This window comes from Ranitomeya imitator, chromosome 5 (genome assembly GCF_032444005.1).
Source record: "Ranitomeya imitator isolate aRanImi1 chromosome 5, aRanImi1.pri, whole genome shotgun sequence".
In the NCBI taxonomy this organism is placed as follows: domain Eukaryota; kingdom Metazoa; phylum Chordata; class Amphibia; order Anura; family Dendrobatidae; genus Ranitomeya; species Ranitomeya imitator.
In genome coordinates this window covers 56521792-56530545 of record NC_091286.1, presented here as the reverse complement: position 1 = coordinate 56530545, position 8754 = coordinate 56521792, and the positions used below count along the sequence as shown (strand labels likewise).

General features: G+C 57.4%; 1 protein-coding gene across 1 annotated transcript in view; it reads left to right on the top strand.

The window, feature by feature from the left end:
• The first annotated feature begins 6705 nt into the window (after positions 1–6705).
• WDPCP (WD repeat containing planar cell polarity effector) overlaps positions 6706–8754 on the top strand; it is a 380247-nt gene continuing 378198 nt past the window's right edge. The window contains exon 1 of the mRNA XM_069768696.1: positions 6706–6942. The gene's annotated coding sequence lies outside the window, so the exon portion shown is untranslated. The remainder of the gene's footprint in view (positions 6943–8754) is intronic.

The following is an 8754-nucleotide window of genomic DNA, read 5'->3' as shown; positions in this document are numbered from 1 at the left end:
CTTTCATTACCACCATGTGTAGGAACACTAACAAGTATTTTCCCCTCAAAGGGATAATGTTTTTTTTCCCACTATTATTAAAGCCCCTCAGACACGTTAGAGAGCTGTTGTTTGAATGATGGTCTGGCCAGCAGCTGTCTCACCCGACTCCTCCATACAAATGAGCGCCCCTGTGTATGAGAGCCGCTGTTAGGCTATGTGCACACATTGCGTATTTTGATGCGTTTCCACTGAGTTTTTGGCCGCACGGATTCGCATCAAATCCGCAGTGTTGTGCACATGCTGTGGGAAAAAAAAGCATGGAATCGCGGCTTTTTTTTTCCGCAGCATGTTAATTCTTTTGTCGGATCTGCAGCATTTCTGCACCCATTGACTTCCATTGAGTCAGGCACATCCGCAGCAAAACCGCAGGTGTAAAAAAAGATCTGCAGTTTTGTTGCGGATGAAACACTGCAGATCGGGAGGAGGGGAGTGTGGGCATAGCTATGTGCGTGTATGGTGTGCGCGGGGGTCTGCGTGTATGTGTCTGTGTGTGTCTGTGTGTATGTGTCTGTGAGTGTCCCTGTGTGTGCATGTGTCCCTGTGTGTGTACCTGTCTGTGTGTCCCAGTGTGTGTGGGTCTGTGTGTGTGTGTGCGGGTCTGTGTGTCTCTGTGTGTGTGTGGGTCTGTGTGTGTGTCCCTGTGTGTGTGGGTGTCTGTGTAGACATCCATTGTCTGATAGGACTACTGCTCCCATCCGGCTATGAATGCTCACAGTGACAGGATTGCCGATGATGGGAAAGTAGTCCCATCAGACAATGGCTGTGTTCAGTAGTAAAAAAAAGAAAAAAACAACATACAGAACATACAACATACAGTACATACATATAACATACAACATATAACATACAGTACATTCTCACCAATCACCTAGTACCCGAAGCCCTCGATTCTCCTGTAATAAAAATAACATAATAAACCAACCTATACTTACCTTTCCGCTGTAGTCCAGTTAATAACGAGTGTCCAACACCGACCTTCCATGTAGAACAGTGACATCGGCAGATGTCTGCGCTCTAGAGGGGCCCCGTGATGAACTGACAGCGGAGGTAACCTTCCGCGATGTACAGTATATCCCTCCGCCGCTGCCGGGAGAGAGGTCACTTAAGTTCATTCTCTCTCTGGCAACGCTGTATGAGAAAATTCCCACGCAGCATTACCGTAAAGTGAGCCTGAACTCAGGTAACCTCATCAGCGATGCACTGCAGGAGCCATTGTCTCCTGTCAGTGCATCGTGGGAGGCCCATAGAGCGGTGACATCACTATTCTATAGGGGAGATCGTCGTTGGACACTCGTTATTAATTGGAAAGCGTCGGACAGGGAGTATACGGTTGATTTATTATTTTCTGCAGGTGATCGATGGCTTTGGGGAATTAGGCGTGGTTGTACGTTTGGTGAAGTTAAGAATAATAAAATACTTTTTTACTGGCTGTGTCTTTTTATTAACTCTTTCACTACTATAGGATTAGTAATGGATAGGTATCTCATTGACGCCTCTCCATTACTAACCAGACTTGATGTCACCTTACAATCAAAGGTGACATTAACCCCTTATTACCCCATATGCCACCACTACAGGGCAGTGGGAAGAGAGAGGCTAAGTGCCGAAAATGGCGCATCTTACAGATGCGCCATTTCTGGGGCGGCTGGGAGCTGGCATTTGTAGCCCGGGGGGGGGGGGGAAATATCCATTGCCCCTCTCTAGGCTATGAATATCAGCCCGCAGCTGTCTGCATAGCCTTTCTGGCTATAGATCATAGGGGTCTCAGGTAATTTTTTTTTTTGGGGGGGTCCCCCTACTTTAATAGCCAGTATAGGCTAAATATACTGCTGCGGGCTGAGATTCATAGACTGGGAGGGGGCAATGGATATTACCCGCTTCCCAGGCTATAAACATCAGCCCCCAGTCGCTGGCTTTCCCACTCTGGACTTGAAAATTGCGCTGGAGCCCACGCATTTTTTTTCCATTTTTTAAAAATTATACAGATATTGCGTTTAAGGCCGGGGTCTCACACCTCAATATCCGGCACTGCCGCCAACACTGGGACTGGAGTGTGCGGCTGCATACATTTCTATGTAGCTGAATGCTCCGGTCCCAGTGCCGGCGGCAGTGCCGGGTATTGAGGTGCGAGTGTGACCTTGGCCTAACGCAGATTTTGTGCGTGTGTGTCTTTATTAAACTCTTTAAATACCATTTTATTATGTTTATTACTAAACATCGGGCTTGGTATTATCTATCTATCTATAGATCTATCTATTATCTATCGATCTATTATCTCTATCTGTGTGTGTAAACATTATTCTTCAATGGAGTATGTAAATGAAGAGGTTGGACAAGAAATTACATCACAATTTTTTTTGTTCAATAATAGATCTTTATTTAGCTTTCAAAAACGCATACAAATCTGCATGAAAAAAACACATCAAAAACGCACCTGCGTTTTCTGGCAAGAGAGGAAGAATCTGCACAGAAAACTCCACAGGTAAATCTGCAACGTGTGCATGCACCATTATGATGATTTCTCTTTTCAAGCGCAATAGGATCAGAATTCCTAAATTAGACATCCTGGATTCTTTTTTTGCCTGACAATCATCTGTTGTGGGCCCGTATATCAGGAGGTTCAGCTGACATTAATCTAATGTCGATGCCTTAAAGGCGCTGAAACCGGCAAATCCTCGCAGCACACAATACATGCTCTGGGGGGATTCAAAAGTCTGCAGTCACACAGAGTGACTGCAGACTTTTTATTTTAGATTGGACAACCCCTTTAAGGTTGCCTTTACGTTAATGAGTTTGAAAGGAGTTGAATACAGTCCTAGGGGACAGCAGAGTGTTGCACTCTTCTTTACAGGGCAATTGGAGGATTTGCTGTACTTTAATTTAAGACATTGATTTGGTCAGAATTTATTTTTTGGGGCTGTATGGTGAGGGCTGTATAGTATGGACTGGACGTTGAGGTGCGGAAAATAAGGGCTGCACGGTGAAGAGTGGATAGTAAGGGCTGTACGGTGAGGAGCGGATAGTGAGGGCTGCACGGTGAGGAGCGGATAGTAAGGGCTGTACGGTGAGGAGCGGATAGTGAGAGCTGTACGGTGAGGAGCGGATAGTGAGGGCTGCACGGTGAGGAGCGGATAGTGAGGGCTGTACGGTGAGGAGCGGATAGTGAGAGCTGTACGGTGAGGAGCGGATAGTGAGGGCTCCGCGGTGAAGAGTGGATAGTGAGGGCTGCACAGTGAGGAGCGGATAGTAAGGGCTGTACGGTGAGGAGCGGATAGTGAGGGCTGCGCGGTGAGGAGCGGATAGTAAGGGCTGTACGATGAGGAGCGGATAGTGAGGGATGTACGGTGAGGAGCGGATAGTGAGGGCTGCACGGTGAGGAGCGGATAGTGAGGGATGTACGGTGAGGAGCGGATAGTAAGGGCTGTACGGTGAGGAGCGGATAGTGAGGGCTGCACGGTGAGGAGCGGATAGTGAGGGCTGCACGGTGAGGAGCGGATAGTGAGGGCTGCACGGTGAGGAGCGGATAGTGAGGGCTCCGCGGTGAGGAGCGGATAGTGAGGGCTGCACGGTGAGAAGCGGATAATGAGGGCTGCACGGTGAGGAGCGGATAGTGAGGACTGCACGGTGAGGAGCGGATAGTGCGCGGTGAGGAGCGGATAGTGAGGGCTGCACGGTGAGAAGCGGATAGTGAGGGCTGCACGGTGAGGAGCGGATAGTGAGGGCTGCACAGTGAGGAGCGGATAGTAAGGGCTGTACGGTGAGGAGCGGATAGTGAGGGCTGCACGGTGAGGAGCGGATAGTGAGGGCTGCACGGTGAGGAGCGGATAGTGAGGGCTGCACGGTGAGGAGCGGATAGTGAGGGCTCCGCGGTGAGGAGCGGATAGTGAGGGCTGCACGGTGAGAAGCGGATAATGAGGGCTGCACGGTGAGGAGCGGATAGTGAGGACTGCACGGTGAGGAGCGGATAGTGCGCGGTGAGGAGCGGATAGTGAGGGCTGCACGGTGAGAAGCGGATAGTGAGGGCTGCACGGTGAGGAGCGGATAGTGAGGGCTGCACAGTGAGGAGCGGATAGTGAGGGATGTACGGTGAGGAGCGGATAGTAAGGGCTGTACGGTGAGGAGCGGATAGTGAGGGCTGCACGGTGAGGAGCGGATAGTGAGGGCTGCACGGTGAGGAGCGGATAGTGAGGGCTGCACGGTGAGGAGCGGATAGTGAGGGCTCCGCGGTGAGGAGCGGATAGTGAGGGCTGTACGGTGAGGAGCGGATAGTGAGAACTGCACGGTGAGGAGCTGATAGTGAGGACTGCACGGTGAGGAGCTGATAGTGAGGACTGCACGGTGAGGAGCGGATAGTGCGCGGTGAGGAGCGGATAGTGAGGGCTGCACGGTGAGAAGCGGATAGTGAGGGCTGCACGGTGAGGAGCGGATAGTGAGGGCTGCACGGTGAGGAGCGGATAGTGAGGGATGTACGGTGAGGAGCGGATAGTAAGGGCTGTACGGTGAGGAGCGGATAGTGAGGGCTGCACGGTGAGGAGCGGATAGTGAGGGCTGCACGGTGAGGAGCAGATAGTGAGGGCTGCACGGTGAGGAGCGGATAGTGAGGGCTGCACGGTGAGGAGCGGATAGTGAGGGATGTACGGTGAGGAGCGGATAGTGAGGGCTGCACGGTGAGGAGCGGATAGTGAGGGCTGCACGGTGAGGAGCGGATAGTGAGGGATGTACGGTGAGGAGCGGATAGTGAGGGCTGTACGGTGAGGAGCGGATAGTGAGGGCTGCACGGTGAGGAGCGGATAGTGAGGGCTCCGCGGTGAGGAGCGGATAGTGAGGGCTGCACGGTGAGGAGCGGATAGTGAGGGCTGCACGGTGAGGAGCGGATAGTGAGGGCTGCACGGTGAGGAGCGGATAGTGAGGGCTGCACGGTGAGGAGCGGATAGTGAGGGCTGCACGGTGAGGAGCGGATAGTGAGGGCTGCACGGTGAGGAGCGGATAGTGAGGGCTGCACGGTGAGGAGCGGATAGTGAGGGATGTACGGTGAGGAGCGGATAGTGAGGGCTGCACGGTGAGGAGCGGATAGTGAGGGCTGCACGGTGAGGAGCGGATAGTGAGGGATGTACGGTGAGGAGCGGATAGTGAGGGCTGCACGGTGTGGAGCGGATAGTGAGGGCTCCGCGGTTAGGAGCGGATAGTGAGGGCTGCCCTGTGAGGAGCGGATAGTGAGGGCTCCGCGGTTAGGAGCGGATAGTGAGGGCTGCATGGTGAGGAGCGGATAGTGAGGGCTGCACGGTGAGGAGCGGATAGTGAGGGCTGCACGGTGAGGAGCGGATAGTGAGGGCTGCACGGTGAGGAGCGGATAGTGAGGGCTGCACGGTGAGGAGCGGATAGTGAGGGCTCCGCGGTGAGGAGCGGATAGTGAGGGCTCCGCGGTTAGGAGCGGATAGTGAGGGCTGCACGGTGAGGAGCGGATAGTGAGGACTGCACGGTGAGGAGCGGATAGTACGCGGTGAGGAGCGGATAGTGAGGGCTGCGCGGTGAGGAGCGGAAGGTGAGGGCTGCACGGTGAGGCGCGGATAGTGAGGGATGTACGGTGAGGAGCGGATAGTGAGGGATGTACGGTGAGGAGCGGATAGTGAGGGCTGCACGGTGAGGAGCGGATAGTGAGGGCTGCACGGTGAGGAGCGGATAGTGAGGGATGTACGGTGAGGAGCGGATAGTGAGGGCTGCACGGTGAGGAGCGGATAGTGAGGGCTGCACGGTGAGGAGCGGATAGTGAGGGCTGCACGGTGAGGCGCGGATAGTGAGGGATGTACGGTGAGGAGCGGATAGTGAGGGCTGCACGGTGAGGAGCGGATAGTGAGGGCTGCACGGTGAGGAGCGGATAGTGAGGGCTGCACGGTGAGGCGCGGATAGTGAGGGATGTACGGTGAGGAGCGGATAGTGAGGGCTGCACGGTGAGGAGCGGATAGTGAGGGCTGCACGATGAGGCGCGGATAGTGAGGGATGTACGGTGAGGAGCGGATAGTGAGGACTGCACGGTGAGGAGCGGATAGTGAGGGCTGCACGGTGAGAAGCGGATAGTGAGGGCTGCACGGTGAGGAGCGGATAGTAAGGGCTGTACGGTGAGGAGCGGATAGTGAGGGCTGCACGGTGAGGAGCGGATAGTAAGGGCTGTACGGTGAGGAGCGGATAGTGAGGGCTGCACGGTGAGGAGCGGATAGTGAGGGCTGTACGGTGAGGAGCGGATAGTGAGGGATGTACGGTGAGGAGCGGATAGTGAGGGCTGCACGGTGAGGAGCGGATAGTGAGGACTGCACGGTGAGGAGCGGATAGTGAGGGCTGTACGGTGAGGAGCGGATAGTGAGGGATGTACGGTGAGGAGCGGATAGTGAGGGCTGCACGGTGAGAAGCGGATAGTGAGGGCTGCACGGTGAGGAGCGGATAGTGAGGGCTGCACGGTGAGGAGCGGATAGTGAGGACTGCGCGGTGAGGAGCGGATAGTGAGGGATGTACGGTGAGGAGCGGATAGTGAGGACTGCGCGGTGAGGAGCGGATAGTGAGGGCTGATTAGAGAGGACTGTAAAGTGAGTATTTCACGGTGAGGACTATACTCCGCGCAATGACTGGTTGTGGGATCGGTGACCGCTACGGACGTTGTCCCCTCTCAGAGACCCGTGTGCGGGCGGGTGCGCTGCACAGGGTGTATATAGTGTACACTGCCGGTCCCGGCACATGAGGCGGTCACCACAGAAATCAGTGCAGCCGGGAGCATGGCCCCGCCCCTCACTGCACAGACGTCGAGGCTGCTGGTTGCTAGGAGACGGCGGAGGCCTCTGCCGCCTGTAGTGAGAGGCGGGAGCGCTGACATTACGTGTCCTGCGGCGGAGCCCGGTAATAGGACGGGAGGTAGGAGCCGTGTGTGTCCTGTGCTCACTGCTATCGTATGTACCGCACAGTACACAGCGCAGACCGCGGGCGGCATTAGCCATCACTGCACTGATTCTCTGTACACAGAATACAGTGCTCTGCCTTATATAGGAAACTTCCCCCAATTACCCCATGCGCCCCCCCCCCCCCAGTGTACAGGTTGTGTCTGGTTACAGGGAGTAGAGTGACAACTAATGGTTGACCTTACTACACCCACAGAGGCTGCCCCCCCCCAGCTTACACCCACAGAGGCTGCCCCCACCAGCTTACACCCACAGAGGCTGCCCCCCCCAGCTTACACCCACAGAGGCTGCCCCCCCCCAGCTTACACCCACAGAGGCTGCCCCCACCAGCTTACACCCACAGAGGCTGCCCCCCCCAGCTTACACCCACAGAGGCTGCCCCCCCCCAGCTTACACCCACAGAGGCTGCCCCCACCAGCTTACACCCACAGAGGCTGCCCCCCCCAGCTTACACCCACAGAGGCTGCCCCCCCAGCTTACACCCGTCCGAGGCTGCCCCCCCCAGCTTACACCCGCCCGAGGCTGCCCCCCCCAGCTTACACCCGCCCGAGGCTGCCCCCCCCAGCTTACACCCGCCCGAGGCTGCCCCCCCCAGCTTACACCCACAGAGGCTGCCCCCCCAGCTTACACCCACAGAGGCTGCCCCCCCCAGCTTACACCCACAGAGGCTGCCCCCCCCAGCTTACACCCGTCCGAGGCTGCCCCCCCCAGCTTACACCCACAGAGGCTGCCCCCCACCAGCTTACACCCACAGAGGCTGCCCCCCCCAGCTTACACCCGTCCGAGGCTGCCCCCCCCCAGTTTACACCCGCCCGAGGCTGCCCCCCCAGTTTACACCCGCCTGAGGCTGCCCCCCCAGCTTACACCCGCAGAGGCTGCCCACCAGCTTGCACCCACAGAGGCTGCTCCCCAGTTTACACCCGCAGAGGCTGCCCCCCCCCCCCCCCCAGCTACACCCGCAGAGGCTGGCCCCCCAGCTTACAACCGCAGAGGCTACCCCCCAGCTTACACCCGCAGAGACTGCCCCTCCCAGCTTACACCCGCAGAGGCTGACCACCAGCTTACACCCGCCCGAGACTGCCCCCCCAGCTACACCCGCAGAGGCTGCCCCCCACCAGCTTACACCCGCAGAGGCTGCCCCCCACCAGCTTACACCCGCCCGAGGCTGTCCCCCAGCTTACACCCGCCCGAGGCTGCCCCGCCAGTTTACACCCGCCCGAGGCTGCCCCGCCAGCTTACACCCGCCCGAGGCTGCCCCGCCAGCTTACACCCGCCCGAGGCTGCCCCGCCAGCTTACACCCACAGAGGCTGCCCCGCCAGCTTACACCCACAGAGGCTGCCCCCCCCAGCTTACACCCGCCCGAGGTTCCCCCCCAGCTTACACCCGCAGAGGCTGCCCCCCCAGCTTCCACCCGAAGACAGAGGCTGCCCCCCAGTTTACACCCGCAGAGGCTGCCCCCCAGTTTACACCCGCAGAGGGTGCCCCCCCAGCTTACACCCGCAGAGGCTGCCCCCCCAGCTTACACCCACAGAGGCTGCCCCCCAGCTTACACCCACAGAGGCTGCCCCCCAGCTTACACCCACAGAGGCTGCCCCCCCCCCAAGCTTACACCCGCCCAAGGCTGCCCCCCCAGCTACACCCGCCCGAGACTGCCCCCCCAGCTTACACCCGCAGAGGCTGCCCCCCCCAGCTTACACCCGAAGACAGAGGCTGCCCCCAGCTTACACCCGCAGAGGCTGACCCCCAGTTTACACCCGCAGAGGGTGC